Source organism: Crocuta crocuta, unplaced genomic scaffold (assembly GCF_008692635.1).
Source record: "Crocuta crocuta isolate KB4526 unplaced genomic scaffold, BGI_CrCroc_1.0 scaffold339, whole genome shotgun sequence".
NCBI classification, from domain to species: domain Eukaryota; kingdom Metazoa; phylum Chordata; class Mammalia; order Carnivora; family Hyaenidae; genus Crocuta; species Crocuta crocuta.
Window position 1 is genome coordinate 3,507,325 of NW_027530357.1, and position 20,288 is coordinate 3,527,612.

The following is a 20,288-nucleotide window of genomic DNA, read 5'->3' on the forward strand; positions in this document are numbered from 1 at the left end:
AGAGAATGGGACGAATTCTTGGATGAGTCCTTGGAAGGCAGTGCCTAGAGGTACGTTGAAGAACACAGGTGGGTTCACTTGTAGGAAAAAACCCTACTCATCTGTGAACAAGAGAAGCCTTTCCTTCATCCAGGCTGTTAGGAAAGGCTGGGACCTAATGTCTCCACAAACCCCATCCCCGCCACAGCTACCCGTAATCAGGAGGGAACCCAAAACCCAGAGCTGCTCCCTCCGAAGCGAAGGGTTTGAAGCACCTGTTGAGCACCCCAAATCTGCAGACCCTGCAGCAGAGAGACAAGCCCCCAAAACATCTAGCTTTGGAAACTGATGTCCCTTAGGCCCAGGGATCTGAGAACCGGCTGGTGGACCCCCCCCACCAGGTGGCCTGAGGGGCAGATATCTAATGTAGCACATACCTAGGGGCCTGTTGGCTGGGGGGCACCACCTCTGGCTCTGCCTCTGCCACGCTCCAGAGCACCAGCATCTCCCAGAGTGCTTATGTGGTATTTGTGGCTGCCCAAGGGACACCCCTTTATCACCTGACTCTGGAGGCCCGAGGAGCCTACCAGCCTGGGTCACACACAACTGTAACAATCAGACCCCAAGAGCACCGCACAGACAGCAGACAAACACACCCCAGTCTTTCTGAGACAGAGGCCTATTGCTTGTGCATGAGCTCCGGCCCAAGGGCTACCAGTCTGGCACACGGCTAGGAGCCTATGGAGAGGCTCTCAGGGGACACAGGCTGATGGACACCACTCTGTGCCCTCTCCCTCTCCTTCTGCCTCCACCAGCTGGGATCTCCTGGAAAGGCATTTTGTATCCTAGTCTGGGGCCCCAATTTCACATCTATTGGTAGGAGACACCTTTACACCACCTGATTCTGGTGACCCATGGGGCTCACTGGGACTGTATATGTGTACATACCTTAACAGCTGCTGCCTGAGCGTCTGGATTCCAATCAGCCTGACTCTAGGTGCAGAAAAGATTCCTGCCCTTAGGACAGAGAGAGGTCTCGGCACACCCTCAACTACCGGGAGCCGTAAAAATAAAACAGGCTACTTGCACAATCACGGAGGTCTGAGGGATAACCAAAAGCCAGGGCAGGGCTGAATGAGAAGGTTCACCACCTACACGAGGCCACTCCTTCAAGACTGGGAGACGTGGCTGTTTTAGCTAATGCACAGGCACTAACAGAGAATCAAGCAAAACGAAGAAAGAGGAGTATCTTCCAAATGAAGGAATAAAATAAGCCCTCAGGGAAAACAAAACTTAATTAAACAAAGAAAAGCAATTTACCTCATAGAGTTCAAAGTGATGGTCATAAAGATGCTCACCTGCATGACCTTGAGCTGGCGCTTTAACCTCTCCAGAGCCCCGGTTTTCTCCTCTCTACTGAATGGACCTGACAGACTCTATGCACAGGGCTGTTTGAAGAATTAAATAAGAGAAGAGCACTAAGCATAGTGGCTGGCACATGGCAGCTACAGTTAATGGTCTGGCCATTAAGCACAGATATAAGCAACTTGCTCTATAAGTTACATTCTTGTCTCAACGGATATAGAAGTTTCCTGTTGCCAATGTAACAAAGTATCACACACTTAGTGGCTTAAAACAACTCAAATTTATTATCTGACAGTTGTGGAGGGAAGATGTCTGAAATGAGTCTCAGCAGAGCTAAATTCAAGATGTCAGCAGTTTTATTCCTTCTGGAAGCGCTGGACTCTAGAAACTGCCCACATTCCTTAGATTGTGGACCCTTTCTCCATCTTCAAAAACAGCAGTGTAGCATCTTCTAACCTCTGTCCCTCTCCCCTTTACTCTCTGACCTTTGCTTCCATCCCCACATCTCCTTCTCTGACTTACCTGTCCCCTCTTATAAGGACCCTTGAGGTTAAATTACATTGGACCCACCCAGGTCATCCATAAACAATCCTCCATTTGCAAGATCCTTAACTTTACCTTATCTGCAAAGTCTCTTGCCATCTAAGGTAACATATTTACAGGTTTCCAAGACTGAGATGTGGATCTCCTTCAGGGGGTGGGGGGGAGCCATTATTCTACCTACCACAAGGGACAAGAAAGGAGTCCACTGTTATAATCAAATAGCTACAGCTTATCATAATACTGGAGACACTCAGCAGACTTGAGGGCTGGAAGTAACCTTAGATGGTTCAGTAGTTTACTGAGCACTTGCCACATGCCAGGCCCCTCCAGTGAGGACCCAGGGGCTGCCAAGGAAGATGGGAAAATGTAGGGGTGAGGCTTAGGGATCCTCCCTAGGTTACTAACCTGCCTGCTTTAAATGCTGGATTTCATTTAAAAAAAAAAAAAACCCCACTACATTAAGACATTTTTTAAAAGCTCTGATCTAGTCAAACGCTCTCACTTTCATGATGAACTGAGGTCTGGGGAGATTCAGTGACTTATTGGAGAGGCAGAGGAAGATCAGCTTAGAAGAGAGAGCTCTTTCTCTTATATCCCAGCAGTCATGGAGCACTGAGCTAAACTGGTCAGTCAGTGGGCAATCATCCTGGGGGGAGTGGCACACAGGGGTAAAGAACATGAACTTGAAGTGCACATATGAGTTCAGGTCCGGCCCATATACTTGCTGGGCAGTATGTTTCTAAACGTTTGCAAGATTAAGTGAGATAATGCACAGAAAGCCCTTACCACAGCACCTGTCCAACCATGTGGGCTGCCATTGCTGGCTAACTGGTATTATCATTATTTCTCTATAGTTCTCATCTCCCAAGCTACACTATTAAGTTCTCTGAGAGTAGAGCCTGAGGTGATCTGCCTTTGTGAGACAGCTGGGTCCCTCACTCCCTCTGACTAGCTCCTATTCTCTGCTCAGGTCTCAGCAGAAACACCACCCCATCCCTGGGAAAGCCATCCCAGACCATCTAGAAGGCACTGGGTCTCCTATTTCATACTCTCAGAGCATCCCAAATTCTCTTTTGTAGACTTCACCCCACTTACTGTTAAGCAATTATTTATGCAATAAATTTATTTGACCCCTGCCTTCTCCTACAATGCGAGCTACAACACAAGCTCTCTAAGGAGTTAAGCACACCAAATACTCCATGTGCTCCTTCCACATTCCCCAGCCTCTTTTGCAGTTAATTAGGACCAAGTGACTAATTCTGGCTCATAGGCTGAGTGCAGAAGTGACACATGTCACTTCTGGGATGACACACAGAAACGCTGGTACAGGAAGTCTCCAGTTATCAACTCCCCAGGCACAGTGATTGGCAAGGTTCCATCGGCCTGCGACCCTGAGTGACTACATGGAGGGTCATCTCCCGTTGATTCACACTGGATGTATAGCATGAAAGAGGAAAAACACCTTTGTCATTTTAAGCTTCCAGGGATTTCAAAGTTAACTTGTTACAGCAGCACAACCTAGTCTATCCTGACCAACACATGCTCTATTCTCAGCATCCACATAGTGTGGGGCACATAGAAAGTGCTCCATAAATAAATATTTTTTTGAATGAATGAATGAATAAATGAATGAGCGAGCCTCTGAAACAATAAAGGCCAGAATACATGATATTTCCTAAGTCTGTAGAAAAGGACAGCTTTCTACCACCAAACACATGTGGGCGCACACAGACACAGGCATGCACACATGTGCACACACATCTGCACATGAACAAGAGATTAGACCACTAAAAACTGAAATACCAAGATTTCTGTCATCTAGGACAGAAGCTAGAAAAGCAATCTCTTTGACCTTGGAGCTGCTGGACTCCGCGTCATTGTTGTGTTGTTGCAGGTCACAAAAACGTTCAGCAATGCTGAGGATGATTAGGTACTCAACAAAGTGATAAAATCCACTACAACCAGAGCCATTAGTCACAGGGCATTATTTAGAAATTGTTGCAATTTATATTATTTATGAATTGATCTGCAGGAACCCATAAACATTGCTCATCAATGTAACTAATTGGCATTTATGAGCTGATTTGGTTGGCTGACATATTCCAGTTGGTGTCATCGTGGTCTTAGAGAAAAAAGGAACCCACACATCATGCTGGGGCCTTTGGCTAGGGTGTTGGCATTCTGATAATTCCATTGGATTGGAGAGGGAATTGAGTGAAAGTGGTACATTTATGAAGTGGGAGAAACACCAGTATAGAAGCGAGGAAATAGTGAGCTACCACAGAGGGCAACAGGAGCCCAATCCCATTGTCTTTCCATGAGGGAACCCTGAGGACAGGTGCAAAACACATCTTTTCCCTCCTACTTACTATTCAGGTATCCGATGGAATGGCCCACGCAAGGAGAAGGAGACCTGGGGTATTTATACATCAACTCCCAAGATTCACTGGTTAAGGGCTGCTTTTGAAGCAGGAGGTGTTAATTCCTTGACCCTCTGAACTGCTTCTCCTAGGCAGTTTGAATCCTGCAGTTCTGGAACAGACATGGGTCCTGGCAGGCAGCAATTGGCTGGAACACTGGGTCTCTGCTGCATCTACTTCTACTCCTTCGATCAAAACAAAGAAACCCACATAAGCCATGGTTGCTGGGCAGGGGGTTGGGAATAAAGTCTCAAACTTGAAAGGCATGACCCTGTCACTGTAGACTCAGTGTCTACATTATAGAGGAGACCCAGTCAACCTCAGTAGAGTGATACTGTTATAATGGAGGTCTTCAATATGCACTGGAGAGGCATCTTGCTCTGTCTGGGTGAAACTGCATGGTAGGAAAGTCTTCCTACTGGTATAAAAGCCCATCTGAGTCACGAAAATGAGTCTGAGTTGGCCATCTATAGAAGGTGGTTTGTGGGAAGAGTGTTCCAGACAAAGGGAACAGCATGGGCAAAGGTACAGAGGCAAGAAGGAGCATCTGGTGCTCAAGGAACTATAAGTCCTTCAGGAGGGTGGAAAGGTAGGATGTGTGTTGGGAAATGACGGGACAGTTGGCTGGAGAAGTAAGGAAATTGTGAGAAGTGCCCAATCTGAAGTGTCTGAGATTCTGATTTGCTAACTGGTTTAGCAGAAAGTAGTCCCAAGCAAGGGTGACTGGAATTAGCACAAACTACCCAGTATCCAAATATCTGAGGGAAGGAGAGTTTGGAAGAGCAACACAGGACTGGAGTTGGAAGAGCAAATGAGCCACATAAACTTGGCCAGGCCCTTCCCCTCCTTGGGCCTCAGTTTCTCAGGTGCCATCTGCAAGGTCCCATCTTTTCTTTCTCTCCTTTTCTTTTCTTTTCTTTTCTTTTCTCTTTCTTTCTTTCTTTTCTTTCTTTCTTTCTTTCTTTCTTTCTTTCTTTCTTTCTTTCTCCCTTCCTTCCTTTTCTTTCTCTTCCTTCCTTCCTTCCTTCCTTCCTTCCTTCCTTCCTTCCTTCCTTCCTTTCTTTCTTTCTTTCAACAACTAATGGTGGAGTTCGTAGTATGTGCCAAACACAGAGGATACATCAGTGAAAAAGTCTCACCTATCATAGAATTTACCTTCTAGGGGAAAAAAAAGGCAAGCACGTAAGTAAGACAACTTCATTTACAGAAATCCTAAGAAGAAGAATATAGCAGGGTCAGGAGCGATGGATGAGCAAGCCTCTCTGAGGAAGTAATATCTGATCAGAGATGTCAACAAAGTAAAGGGGAGAGTCCTGGGAATACCTGCGGAGAGAACATTCCAAGCTTGGTGTGCCCAAAGAGAAGAGTTTGAGAGGGAGGCTGGAACCAGGTGGGACCCGCTGGGGCATGGTGAGAGCCTGTGAGTTTATCTGGAGCAGGCAAGACATGAGAGAGTCAGCGTAGGAGTGACATGCTCTGACCTGCTATTTTAAATGTTCATAGCGGTACTAGTCACAATAACCAAACAGATGCCCAATACCCAGCTCAGATGTCCGTCATCTGGTGAATGGCGACACAAAATGCACATCTCCCAATTCAACAAAATAGGATTCAGGATAAAGGGAACAAAGCTTGGATATGTGCTCCAACAAGCACAAAAGGCCACATAGCGTATGACGCCGTTTATATGAAATGACCAGACGAGGCAGATCTACAGAAGCAGAGAGTACATTAGCGGCTACCAGGGCCTGGGTCGGGCATGCTGCAGGGAGGAGTGGGGACGAGCTGCTCACAGGCACACGGTCTCTTTTCAGGGGGACTCTAAAAATGTCCAGGATTGGGAGTTGAAACAAACTTTCTCTTCAAGCCTTTAAAGCCTTCCAAAATGTTGCCAGTCTGTGGGTGGAGATTACCCCTCCCCCACACCTTTCCTCCACATAAAAGACTCTCATTTTGACTAAGAATAAGCAAAAAGAACAAATTCATTACAAGAATATTGAGGAGTTACATGGAACTAAAAGAACAGGCATTAGCTGGACCAAAAAGAACTAATGATCTGTCTCCTCTCTCTCTCTCTGTCTCTCCCCACCCCCTTCTCTCCCCAAAACAGTTTTGTCTCTTGGGCAAAAAACTAACAGCCACCCACCATCTTCCATACATTACAATTTCAGATACGAGGGACTACTTTTCCTTTGTCTATCCTCGGTCCACTCCCCCAGCAGAGCATTCTAACAGGCCCAGCTTGGGTCTGCGGTGTATTCATCGAAGGCCAAAGGTGAGCTTCACTGCAACAGCAACAGCTCTCTTGGTACCCCTGTGATTAGAGTACTGAATTGGGGAGGGTAGGCTTTATTCAGAAGAAAAGTGAAGTTTTCTGGAAATAAAGATTTGTTAAATGAATGACCCTTAAAACCCCTTTAAATTTGGAAAAGTCTTAGGATAAAGTGTTGGCGGTCGAATGTTGAGTGATTTTTAACGAGGATATGTTCTGCCAGGGCTGGCACCATTCTAGAGCTGCCAGAAGAGCCAGGCAGCATTCTGTGCCCTGCAGGGCCAAACGGGGGACTTCAGTTTGGGGACAAAGCAGACGTCTATACCCCGCATCCCAGCCCCACACTCAGAGAGCGCAGGGACCCCACAGGACACCCACAGGAGCCTACAGAGGACGTCCCCCTTGCCAGCTCAGCTGAGATGCCTCCCTCCGGATCACACAGACACAGTCCTGGGTCTCATCAACATGGCTCTCGCTCAAGCCGCAGATGGCAAATGGACGGCTCATCCCCGCCCCTTGCTCCCTGGCCTGGTGCTTCCACATTCCTTGACAATAACGCTGGTTCAGAAGCTGGCACTGGAGCCAACCCTTGCTAGGCGCAGCAGGGTGGGCAAGGCAGAAGGAAAGCTGGCAAGGTGGGAAATAGGGGCTTTTTATTTTGTGCTGGCCCCGGCAGCCTGGGAAGTGCTGTGAAAAGTGGGCAGCGAGACCGCAGCAGATGACGGTCTCAGGTCTCAGGTAAGGGGTGGAGGGTGGCGGGTGTGGGAAAATTACAGCCCCACTTGCCAAGTCTCGGAGACACCTGTGTCTAATTTAGCACAAGGAAGGTATTATGGAAAAGGGCTGCCACCTTCCTCAGATGCAGACTCTCACTCAATCTGGTCTATTCCAGCTCCGACATGTCTCCCCAGCCTGCTCTCCATCCCCACTCCACCTGCTCTTACCTAGAGAGTGGTGACTACCTCCCAAATTCTCTATTTGCTCCTTGGCCACAACAGTTCATTCTCCACCCAAGGGCCAGAGTGATCTAAGCTGCAGGTCTGATGAAGCCTCACTTCAGCTTAAAAGCCAACAGTGGCTCCCTAAAGGATAGAATCCACAATCTTTCATGACAGCGCACAAGGGCCTTCACAAGCTGTTCCCGTCTGACCCCAACAGCATCCAGCATCAAAGCGGGTCGGGGTGTGTAGCAGAGGCACTGGCTCCCCGCACTGCAGGGTCCCCTTGCCTTTACCATCCTGGCCCAACTTCCACTAGCCAACACCTGCTCTCATTTGCTTGACAGCTTTCTCTGGTTGTTGGAATCCACTTTTGCTCACATGCACGGCAGGATGGAGGTGCCAGGGAATTAAGAACCCCGGCCCCTACCAAGAGCAGCCCTCTAACAATGACCAACGGAAGATGGTGTGTAAATACCCCAGCTCCATCATCCACTGGGTGGGATAACTGAGATGCATGTTTGACACTGGCCCCTACAGTTACCCATGTGCCCACAGTGGTAACTTGTTTGATCACACATCCTTTCCTGGCTCCTTCCCTTCCTGTCTCACCTTCTCAGTCCTCAACTGGTATTCAAAACTGCTTCTCAGATAAAGTTCTTATATTCAAATCTTGAATATAAAAATTCAGGAATTCTTGAACAACAAAAGAATTGCCTGACAAAGCAATTATTTTCCATAATCAGGTTATCCAGCTATGTACTTATTAGTTACCACACATATTAGTTGTGAATGTGCCATGTTCTCTGCAGCCTCAGGACCTTTGCACAAGCCGTTCCCCTCTGCAAGGCCTCCTCTCCCCTTGCTCCCACCACCACCACCACCACAGTACCTTCTATCTCCTGAATGGATCTTACTCTACCTCTAGCTCTATCTTCAGCTTAGATCTACATTCTTGGGTAGAGCTTCTTTGACGCCCACTACACACACACACACACACCAAAAATTTTCATTTCTCTGGAAAATATTCCCCTTGCACACTCTTTTTCAGTTCACTCCTCTTACCTGCGATTAGTTGTTTGAAGCCTGTATTCCCCGCTGATATGTGAGCCCTATGAGAACAGGAACTAAATCTGTGGGATCATTTCTGTATTCCCAGAGTAGAGCATGAAATAGATGCTCAAAGAGTCAAATAAATAGTGCTTTGACTTCAAAAAATTAGAAAAAGAGAGAAGGTATAAAACTCACCCAGAAAGGGAAACGTTCAACACATACTAATTGAATAATCGCAGCCACCATGACTCAGCACATACAGTGTACCGATGGTTTCACAAACATCACCTTAATCAGCCCTCATAAGTAGATGCTGATGTTATCCCTATTTGACAAAGGGGGAGACTGAGTCAAAGAGAGGCTAAGTAACTTGCTGAAGGACACACAGGTCACAAGGGGCAGAGCTGGGATTTGAACCCGCAGAGTCTGGCATCAGAGTGTGCACATCTAACCACTTGGCTCTCCTGCCTCTTACCACACTGGGGTGAGATGCCAATTATGAAGCACTTCACAGCACCTGTGTACAGAGTTTCTCTCCCTCAGAAGGTGTGAAGTGACAAAATACAAGCAGAATCACTGGCCTGATGGCATTTACTCGCCAGACCAGGTATTATAAAGTACCTACTATGAGCCAGGTACGAGGACGGAGTGGTAAATAAGACAGACACCGTCAGTGCCTTCCCAAGGCTTACAGGTGCTGCAGGAATTAACATACAAGTAGCTCTGTAATGACCAGCTGTAAAGACAAAGGGGATGGGAAGCACCTGACTCAAACCGGTCAGAGACAATATTTAAATGAAGACCTGAAAAAGGAGAAAAATTCAGCCACCCTAAGGGGGCGGGTAGAGAACATTTTCCACCAGACCGTGGGAAATGTTGGCTGTTATTCTAGGTGCAGTCGGAAGGCACTGGAGGGTTTCAAGGAGCTGAAGATGTGTTCTGATTTACATTTTCAAACCTCCTCTCCAGCTGCTGCAGGGAGAGTGGGTAGCAGGGAGCCAGGAGCCAGAGCAGGCACAGGGAGGAGGCTGCTACCAGGGCGTAGTGAGAGACCACGGCGGCCCCAACGGGGCTGGGGGCAGAGGAGATGGAGAAACATGCCCCGTTCAGGACACATTTGGGGGAAAACCAGGAGCAGAATTTAGCGATGGGTTGAGTGTAAGGGCTGAAGGAGGTGGAGGAATTGGAACTGGCTTTCAGGAGCGGGTGATGAAATGGCTCAAGCCTGGCAGCTTTCACAGTTTCATCCCGATAGTCTGTCCCCAAGACGCCATCTTTCCCAAGCCCTCCCTCCCTTCCCCGAAACAACCACATCCCATAATAAGCCATTGGGGCACTTTAGGAAAGATGGAAGGAACAAGCCTCCAAATAATAAAAGTACAAACCTCAGCTGGCAATGTTTGCACACTCATGGGCCAGGCATACGTTTCATGCAATTCTTTCAAATACCCTCTGGTAAAAGTCCTATTACGGTCACCATTTTACCGATGGAGCTTAGGGAGGTTAACTAATTACTTGAAGGGTTACACAGTGAACCAATGGCACAGGGTGTTCAAACTCAGGACTGGCAAATTATAAAGCCAATTCCCACCTCACTACTCCCCATTTGGAGGACTGGTGGTGATACTTTCTTTTTTGTGGGCCCTGAGTTCCTCGGGACGGCCAGTAGCTGTCTGTGAGGCCTGGGAAGATGCCTAGAGATGCCTCTGACACCAGGCTCTGAGACCGCTGCCTAGAGCCTGGGTTCCCCAATATCCCACAAACACCCCAGATCTGTACATCCCCTGAATCTCAGCCCAGACTAAGGAAACCTCAACCACAATCAAACAATGGGTACCATCAAAAAAGGAGAAGGATGTGGGCCTGAAGTATCCACTGATCACACCCCTGTTCTGTCCAAGTAGCTCTCCTCCGATCTCCTCATACTCCTCACACTCTCTCATGTACATCATCTCATTTGATTGATGGGCACATACCATTCTACCCATTCCCACAGATGAGTAAATGGAGACTCAGCAAAGTGAAATGACCTGCAAGCTCAGAGCCGAATTCTGAAGCCAGGGCCTCTCCGCTTAAGACCAGGGGCCTTTCCAACATCATTGCTCAATAGCTTGCTGTGAAACCTTCTTAGAAGTCTTCTTTATATTGATTTTGTCCTACAGGCATTTTCCCACCTCAGTAGCAACCAAGAACTGGAGAGGGGGGTGGGGAAAGGGAGTGACAAGAGAAACTTGAAAGCAATAAAGGGCATGATCCCAAGAGGACCTGTGATTTGAATTGAGGAGAAATTGGTTTCGTGTTATCTTTGTAGCCACTACGTTTGCAGTTCGGGACCTGATGCCCATGTATCAGGCTAAGTGCTGCCACTGTTTTCTGATAAAATCTCCTTCCTAGGGAAGACACCGTTAAAAAATTCTCTGTAACCTATCAGGCAGCGTAAGTGCCTCTAAAAGACCCATATTGCCAAACAAGTGCACAGAGAACTCCAATCACAATAGAGCCAGAAAGGATCCACGTTACCACCGCATTGGCCCGGGGAGGGGGGTGGGGGACGGTGTCAAGATAAATGCTCAAAGGTGCCAAAAGGAAACATGACGGTACTGAGACGCCAATCACAGGTCCCACTGTCCTGCTTGCTTTGTGACTCATATCCAGCCATCACACACGAACACAGGCATACTGGAGGGTAACAGGCTGAAACATTTCTGTGCACACTAACAAATCACCTTGAATATCCCTGACAAAGTCCATCTAAAGCAATAAGGAAACGCGTCATCTTCTCCAACAGGAAGTCCATATGTAAGCAGGGTTTCAGGTCTAGTTGGTGCAAAGCTAGTCAAAGAGGTCTTGGATTCTTACGGTCTCTCTGCTCTGCCATCCACAGTGCAGACTCCATCCAGAGTCTGATGCCTGTCATCGTAAGATGGCTGTGGATACCACCTGGTGCTAGTGTTTTCTGGTTTATGTCTAAGAGGAAACAGATGGAACCTCTCTCCAAATTACGGACTTTAAGCCCTTCCCATCGGTCTATTTGAACTAGCTCACGTTCATGTAACTACCCCAGACCAGTAACAGTCACCAAGGAAATGCCCCCAGGGACATTTGGCAACACTCGGAAACATTTTTAGCTGTCACACTGGGGGGTGAGATGTTACTGGCATCTCACTCAGGGTAGAGGCCTGAGGTGTATGTATGTATAACATACTATAATGCAGGCTTGAGGTGTATAGTATGTACAACATACTATAATGCAGAAAACAATCCTCCACAACAAAGAATTATCTGGTCCAAAATGTCTATAGTACTGACACTGAGAAACCCTGCCTTGGATTATCTAGAGCAGGGTTGGCAAACTATAACCTGCTTGCCACAATTTGGCCCCCTGCCTGATTTTATAAATAAAGTTTTATTGGAACACAGCCACACTGTCTATGGTTGCTTTTATGCTCAACAGAGAGCTGTCACACAATGAGCTGAGTTGTGACAGAGCCCATATTCAAACCCTCTACCACCAAATATTTAAAGTATTTACTCTGGCCTTTTTCTGGAAAAAATTTGGTGATCCCTAATCTAGGTCTACCCTGAAAGCTGTAGCTGGGAGAATATATAAACAAAATTAGGGTTCTGTTAAGGAGGAGAAAAAATGACATTGGGAAGTAATAAACAGTAACCACTACCAAGATAATTCTATTATTAGAGAACATACCATAGGGCACAGCTCTCTGTGGAGGCTTTTCCAACAAAAATTTATTTCCACATAAAAGACTAATTACAAAAACCGGGAACTTAGTTCTTACACAGTTTTTAAGTTGGTGAGAGGTGGTGAAACATCCAATCACCTCCACCACCACCACCACCACCACCACCACCAAAAATATCAAGCTTTTCCTCCACTCAACTCCTACCGCAAGCAGAAATCTGAGCCCACCAGTCTGAGTCAGGCATGGTGTGGGTTCTGTGGCAGGCCACAACAATGCTGAAATCAAAGGAGAGGAAAATGGGGAAGAGGAAATTTCTGACTTGAACAGACTGCGGTTCTCCTGTAAGAGGAAGTTCCTCAACTGAGAGAATCAAGGGACAGAAGAGGGAAGCATCTCCACAAAAATGGCAGCCTGACAACAATCCTGTCCCATAATGCCCTGGGGTCCTTTGCGATTTTACAAAGTCTGTCCAATAAGTCCTTTGCACTCACAAGTCTAGTTGGGTTTTTCTGGTCCTTGGCACCAAAGGATTCCTGAGAAAGATGACACCCCTTGGATCACTGGACACCCTCTTTCCAGTTCCGGCCCCCCCCCCCCCGTTGCCTCAGGCAGGGTAAATATTTGCCCACTGGGTTGACTGGCTCCTCCTCACTCCTTCCATCCCAGTCACCCCGAGATTCCTGACCCATTTGGCAGGAAACTGGGCAGACCCAGAGGCCGGACAGAACATTCAAGACTTAAAAACTAAGAAACCCAGGAGGGAAAATGGTACCTGACTTTTCATAGTTATTTTAAAGGTTTCTTTTAATAGCAACTATAAATGCTTACTAGACTTGTCAAATATAAGTCAATATCAACTCCTATAAAAGACTAAGAAGGGAAAAAACTTTTTTAAGTGGAAAAAGATTCATGGCCATGTCTTTCCCACATGAGATAATAACGTTGCTTTCATCTTCTGCTCGCCCAGCATGGTCTTTATCTGAAGCCCACCACTAAACACCCTGTTCCTATTACTTTCCCATTTGATATTTTAATTGAATGAGAACCATCATATCGTGGCCAATATTCATTCCCCATCTGCTGCTTCTCCAGTCTTTTCTGGGAGTGCCTAGGGCAACACTCCTCCCTGGAACAAAATCTACTCTCTAACTTCCTCTGGAATAGATTCTCTTTCCTGAAGCCAGACCATTCGCCTCCTGGAGGCAAATCTCTCCTGGAGGTATCCCTCTGAAGGCCACCATCTGGGTTTCCGAGCTCTTCTTATGAGGTGGGGGGTCATGGTGCAAGCTTTTTGCCTCTGCCATTTCCAACCCACCCTCCCCTGGCTGAGGCTCCGTGAAAAGGGAGTCCCTCCATTTGAATCACAACCAAGGCAAAATCAATCAAATGATGATTCTGCATTAAACAAGCTGCAAGCAAGATCACAGTGAAGCCAACATGTCATCAGGAACATATTCAGTACACATGTCCCAACAAAGTGCTAGATTCTACAGACAGGAGGAAAAGTACAGTCTGTATGCTCAAAGCAGCCAGTCTTACACAAAGCTGTCCAGTATAACTGGAACGGAAGTCACACTTGCGATTTGGAAGTTTCTAATAGCCACATTAAAATAAGTACAAAGAGGGGTGTCTGGGTGGCTCAGTTAAGCGTCCACCTTCAGCTCAGGTCATGATCTCGTGGTTCGTGGGTTTGAGCTCCACATCAGGCTCTGCGCTGGCAGCTCAGAGCCTGGAGCCTGCTTGGGAGTCTGTGTCTCCCTCTCTTTCTGCCCCTCCCCTGCTCATGCTCTGTCTGTCTGTCTCTCTCTCTCTCTCTCTCTCTCAAAACTAAATAAATGTTAACATTTTTTTTCCAATAAAATAAGTACAAAGAAACAAGTATTGCCAGGTACTTCCCATACATTATTTTCTAATTTAATCCTTACAACAAGCATATGAACCAAGAACTTTTATTTCTTCATTTTACAGATGGTAACACTGAGGACCATGGAATAGTTAAAACTGTGCTTAGGGTCTCACATTGGCAGGTGGCATAAAGGGAATTTAAACTAGACAATTAGGTTACAAAAGATACGCTCCTGGCATACTCGATTGTTGTAAGGAAGTTGTTATTTAGAAAGGTCAAGAAGCCTTTTTCCTTTCATCTTTTTTTTTTTTTTTTTTTTTGAGACAGAGAAGATGCCAGTGAGCAGGTGGGGGGAGGGGAGAGGGAGAGAATCCCAAGCAGGCTCCGCGCCCTGTGGGATTTTTTTTTCCCCTGTGGCAAACATGTCAATCCAGGACATTAAATTCAGACCTAAACAAATATGCTTTATCAATGCTACAAACGGGTTCTCTGGCCCTTGTCTGTCTACAAAATACTTTCCTACCAACCTTGAATCTGCGTAGCATCGAGCAGGGACAAAGGGAGGTTGAGTAACGAGCATGAGTCACCCCTTCCTGGGGTTTCTAATCCACACTGGGCCCCAAGGAAACTCCTCTCTGATCTACACAATCCCTCAGAGGAGTATGTGCCCCTGAGAGACAAAGGATTAAAGCCGAATGTCTTCAGGTTATCGCATATTGAGCACTTATTATGTGCCCATCACTGGGCTGGATCCTGGGTCAAAGAGAAAAAGCCCAGACCCTCCATCCCCTGCCAGAGAACTCACATTGTCTCACGGGCAGCAGACAGAGTGGACGGCTACAGTCCTGCATGACGGGAACCATGAGAGGGGAATGGCAGGAACTCAGGGCAAAGCGTGTGGCCCTGCCTGGGGGTGTCAGGGAAAGGGGAGGATCAGGGTCAAGGAAAACTTCCTGGTGGAGGTGATGGCTGACCTGAGCGTTGAAGAATGAGGGTAAAAAGGCAGAGAGTGAGGAGTCTGGACATTTCCTTGAAAACAATGACAGCATGCTTCAGTTTCCATATCTCAAAGGAGGGAAATAATCCTAGCCACCTCATAGGGCTGTTGTGAGATTAAATGCTCAGCATAATAGTTGATTCATATTAAATGCTCAATAAATGCTCAATGATCATAACTGTTATGGAAAGGTTTGAGAAAGACAAATCACATAATATTAATTATTGTTAATATGACAACGACCGTTAATTTAACATCTATATGTGCTAGACACAGTGCTAAGCCCTTCATGTACATTCCTGCTTTACTTGTTTTTTTTTATAAATTTTTTTTTAATGTTTTATTTATTTCTAGGCGAGAGAGAGAGAAAGCGTGAGCAGGGAAGGGTCAGAGAAAGAGGGAGACACAGACTCCGAAACAGGCTCCAGGCCCTGAGCTGGCAGTCAGCACAGTGCCCGACGCGGGGCCCGAACCCACGAACCGCGAGATCATGACCTAAGCGAAAGTCGGACGCTTAACCGACTAAGCCACCCAGGCACCCCATCCCTGCTTTACTTGTAAACATGTGTCGCTCTCTGAAACTGCATCATGTACTATGTGTCTCTCCCACTAGAATGAAAGCTCCGAGAGGCCAAGACCCGTGTGTCTTATTTGCTGCTGTATCCCCAGTGCCTGTAATGGAGACTGATGCACAAAGCAGGAGCCCAGTGCATCACTGCTGGAGGAGTAAATGATGATCCATGTACAATAATCCAGAATATTATTACCTTGATTTTACAAACTGAAGCATAGAGAAATCATCCAGCTTGCCATGTGGACAAAAGATGCAAGACGGGAAAGGCTGGAGGCAAGGAGGCTGGGAGGAGGCTACTGAAGACATGCAGGGAAGCAAACTGGGATGGAGAGAAGTTACTAGGTCAGATCAACCTGGAGAAGGTGGCCGATTAGGTGGGTGGGTGTGGGGGGATAGAAGGATGGATGGATGGATGGATGGATGGATGGATGGATGGATGGATGGATAGATGGGTATGTAGATGGACAGGGGGTGGATGGGGAGATGAGTAGATATGTGGGTGAATGGATGGGTGGGTGATTTGATGGATGGGTGGGTGGATATGTGGATGGGTTGATTATAAATGAGGGGAAAATAGCTCCTTAGAGGTTCCTAATACACTTGTGTGAAGCGTTTTATGCAAAGGACAAAGATTTTTACTAACAGTAACCAGAATAAATATTAAAATATTGTCCAGGTAATGATGGCAGAGTCTGTAACATCATGAGATCCAGGAAATATAACGACCCTCTCCAATACGCCTCCATACATACCAATTTTGTCCCAGACTTGTGTGCTCAACTATTCTTCCTTTTACCCCTTCAAGACAAATAAGGCATAAACCAGCCTTTACCCTGGCGTTCCTTCAGCTGATTTCCAAATCCAGAATGCTGAGGCTTTAAATTATTCTGTACCTAACTTGGTTAGCAGTACCTGGGTCTACACAGGATGATCTTATTGTCAAGGAAACAGAGTTGGTCTGACCCTGCCAAAGCCTCTGCTGCTGCAGTTGCTATTCCAGAGAGAGAGTTAAAGGCAACTCAGAACGGCTTTGAAAAATGATTCCTGTCTAGGTGAGTTCCAACAGACATTCAGTCATAAAAAATCCCAGGTGGGTCACTCTTCCTTATTAAAGGCAACTGTGGACAGAAGAGTCTGGTCTATACTTTCTTTTCCTTCAGCCCCTCTTTTCCCTGTGTCTTGAAAATACACACACACACCACACACCACACACCACACATAGAGAGCCATGTACAGGGCCAGAGGAGATAAAATACAGTAATATAAAAACAAAGCCCCACCCCAAGTCAGAACCTTCCCAATCTTTCCTTGAAATTCTCCCATGAGCAACATTACCTGCTTGAGACCTGATGGTCTCTTTTTAAATAATATTCAAGAATTCCACAGACTTGACTAGGAAGAGTCAATATGTCCCTATGGAAACTTCCTTTGGCCTATAAATTATTCACAGTTACCCAGTGTATTAGTTTCCTAGGGTTACCATCACAAAGTACCACGGACTGTGACTTAAACAACAGAAATTTATTTTTTCACAGTTCTGGAGGCTGAAAGTCCAAAATCAAGGTCTTCTCTTTATACCTGTCTGTGTCCTACTCTCTTCTTATAAATAAATATACCTTGGGGCACCTAGGTGGTTCAGTAGGTTGCGCATCCAACTTCAGCTCAGGTCATGACCTAGTGGTCTGTGGGTTTGAGCCCCGCGTCAGCTGTGTGTGCCGACAGCTCAGAGCCTGGAGCTCTTGATCGGTCTCTCCCTCTCCCTCTCTCTCTCTGCCCCTCCCCCACTCACGCTCTATCTCTCAAAAGTGAATAAACATTAAAAAAATTTTTTTTAATAAATAAGCACAGCAGCCATACTGGATTAAGTTCCACCCCAATGACCTCATTTCACCTCAGTTACCTCCTAAAATACCCTGTGTCCAAACATGGTCACATTCTGAGAGACTAGGAGTTACAACTACAACCTATGAATTTGGGATGTTGGAGGATACGAAATCAGCCCATCACACCCAGGGACGTAAGGTGGTCCAGGGAAGCATCCTGTCTAACACTCATATCTCAATAGGGGAGAGGAGGCTGTTACTCAATGGGATGGGTGTCGTTTGACTCTGTTGCTTGACATCCCAAGGAGAAAATGGAATGCCATGCCGTATCTGGCAATTCTGGGTCACTCTGCAATGGCTTCATGTTGGGCCAGATCCTGGACTTGGCTATTATCCCTCCATCATACCAATCTGGCTGAGCATGCCACCCATGGGTTCCCTCTTTAACTACTCACCTAATCTCAGACCAGTGTTTCCTAGGGACAATAAGGTATGTAGGTTGAGAGGAAAAAAATGTTTAATGTGGTAAAATATATATAACATAAAACTTACCATTTTAACCATTTTCAGGTATACAGTCAGGTGGCATTAAGTACACTCACAATATTGTGTAACCAACTCCATTGTCTTAATCCATTTAAGCTGCTGATATAACATGGTATTTCAGATAAGGTGGCTTATAAACAACAGAAATTTATTGTTTACAGTTCTGAGACTGGGAAGTCCAAGATCAAGGCACCAGCATAGTTACATTCTGGAAAGAGAACCTCTTCCAAATTTCAGCCTTACTGTGGTAGTCTTGCATGGCGGGAGGGGGTTGGCAAGCTCTCTGGCACCTCTTTTCTAAGGGTACCAGTCTCATTCGAGAGGGCTCAACCCTCACAACCTAGTCACCTCCCAAAGGCCCCACCTCCTCATACCATCACACTGGGCCTTAGGACTTCAACATATGGATCGGGGGGAATGAACACAAGCATACTATCCATCTCTAGATCTAGTATTTTATTACCCCAAACAGAAACTCTGTACTCATTAAGAAAGAACTCCCCATGACCCCTCCTCCCAGGCCCTGGCAACCTCTGTTCTACTTTCTGTCTCTACTCTAGGTCCTTTGCATAACAAAATATACAGTATATTTCCTTTTGTGTCTGGCTTCTTTCACTCACCATGATGTTTTCAAGGCTCGTCCATGTTGTACCATGCACCAAAATGTTATTCCTTTTCATGATCCATTATATGGAAACACCACGTTTGTTTATTCATCTGCTAATGGACACTTGGCTGGTTTCCACCTTTGGGCCTATGTGAATGATGCCGCTGGGAACATCAGTGTCCAAGTATCTGTGTGAGTTCCCACTTTCAGTACCAGAGGAGAGCTCCATGTTGAGTCTGGGTCATCAGCTTCTGCTCTCCTTTTCTTCAACTTGTTTATTTCATGGTTCCCATGATTCTTCTCTGTGCCACTAATTTTTGGCCAAGATCCCCGTAAGTCCCTCCTACCAGGACTCCTTATTAATTTGGGAGACTAGAGATTGGTGTATTAATGCTGTCCTCCCAGGAAGTCCCAGAAGCCTGATGCAAATTGATCCATCTCTTCCCCTCTCGTGAGCTTTACATACCACGCAACTGGGGAGGTGACCTTGACAGAGTCCCAAGAGTTTTTCTGATACACAAACTCCAGGGCAATGGCCAGCGAGCACCCTACATTTGCCCAACACAGAATAAGGAAGATTAGCTTCTCTCGGTTAAAACCAAAACCATAATCCTGCACAAGTAAGCCAGCAAACAAATATTTATTGAACAGCTATAGAAGAGGATAGTAAAATAACTTTCTCTCTTGGAGTTAGACCAACACCCCAACCTCCTAAATTAAGGTACCATCCTACCTGTATAGGACATGCCAAGGGAGTATTAAACCAGAATGACAGGCATTCATGCTTCCCATATCTCTGGCTACAAAAATGAGGTTGGGGTTTGAAGGAATTGGAGTGAGGATTCTATGATGTTTATGTTTTTGTTGGAGGGCTGTCTTCACAACCCCCCTCACTGTAACAGGGACAGAGGAGGACATGCTCTCATCTCAGGCCAAACACAGGAGGCCTCAGAGAGCTTGATGTGTGCCTCCTGGTTTCTGGTGAACTCAGGGCATGGTGTTGGGTCCTCAACAAAGGTCCAGAAGGGCAAGAGGCTGTGTTTGGAGTTTTCTGTGTTGGGGAGCAGAATAAAGAGACGACTTCATTGGGAATAAGCTTCCCCTACACTGGAAGGGGGAGACAAAAGAATGAATTTCCTGGACATTAATATGGTTCTCACAGAAGGAAGCTGGCTGGCATCATGCTTTACGAGGATCCTGTCCAAGAGAACCACTTGGATGTATGCAGGGACAGCGAGAAAGCTGGAAGCAGGGAGAGTCTCTAGTCAGTGACCCAAGGGGCAGGTTCTCTTGGGAACTGACAAAAGTACCCCATGGGAGAGTCAGCTATGGCTTCCACTCTGCCCAGAGGATAGCAATCCCAACAGAAATTTGTTTCTCACAGTTCTGAGAAGCTATCAACAGCATCAGCTGCATGAGAGCTTCCTCACTGCTATCCCATCCCCTACCCCAATCTCTCCTTCCACCCACTCTCCTCCAACTTGGGGGTGGGGGGAGCAGAAACTTCAGGCTGCCACAAAGAAGAAAACAGACTACAGAACTACTGAAGTCAGCCCATGCGCCCTCTCTCAGCTCTGCTCCTTCAAAGGGAGGAGGAGATTTAAGTTAGAAAAGAGACAAGGCT